The sequence below is a fragment of the Etheostoma spectabile genome, chromosome 21, assembly GCF_008692095.1.
Source record: "Etheostoma spectabile isolate EspeVRDwgs_2016 chromosome 21, UIUC_Espe_1.0, whole genome shotgun sequence".
Classification (NCBI taxonomy): Eukaryota; Metazoa; Chordata; class Actinopteri; order Perciformes; family Percidae; genus Etheostoma; species Etheostoma spectabile.
Genome location: NC_045753.1, coordinates 20,263,405 through 20,264,032, shown reverse-complemented (window position 1 = coordinate 20,264,032; position 628 = coordinate 20,263,405). Strand labels below are relative to the sequence as shown.

Below are 628 nucleotides of genomic sequence, written 5' to 3'. Positions count from 1 at the left end.
TAAAGCTTGTAGTATTCTTTGAGACTGACGTCCTACACATTGATTAAAAACAGGTTCCTCTAATGGCAGAACAGGTAGGCACACTAACATTTGGCTAGCACAACACCATCTTGGTGGTTAAGAAGCAATCCCATGCCATTATACGCTCAATTCTGTATCTACAGTACATGTTACTACTTTAAGAATACCACGAATGGGCAGTATAAAGCTGTGTACAGAATGCTTTAAATAAAACTACCTTCACGTTAACGGAACACATGCTAAATGTGCAAGGATATTAGCTGGAGCATACATCGGAAAACACTGTCTTTATTTTCTAATAAATCATTAACAATATGATAATAATATGATATTTAATCTCCTCACACACAAGGGCAGTACTAGATAAAAATTAGAAAATACTAATTTCCTGTCTACTTCTAACAATCATATTGCTTTATAAATTGCATATACCGCCTTGTATTACAGAGGAGGACACAGCAACTGATCCACTTTTGGGCTGAAAATGAACAGGAATTTATTAAATCATGTTCACGTTGTACCCATTCATTATTGCATTGGTACTGTATTATTGTAATGAATTCCTGTTCATGCACTTGTATATTGTTACAGGACACTAATGAAATGG

General features: G+C 34.9%; 1 protein-coding gene and 1 long non-coding RNA gene across 3 annotated transcripts in view; both read left to right on the top strand.

Moving 5' to 3' along the window:
• The window catches only part of si:ch211-180a12.2 (uncharacterized), a 52,335-nt gene that overhangs the window by 12,261 nt on the left and 39,446 nt on the right, over positions 1 to 628 (top strand). The gene's annotated exons all lie outside the window — the stretch shown is intronic.
• Positions 1 to 628, top strand: part of LOC116671339 (uncharacterized) — a 20,510-nt gene that overhangs the window by 6,580 nt on the left and 13,302 nt on the right. The window lies entirely within an intron of this gene.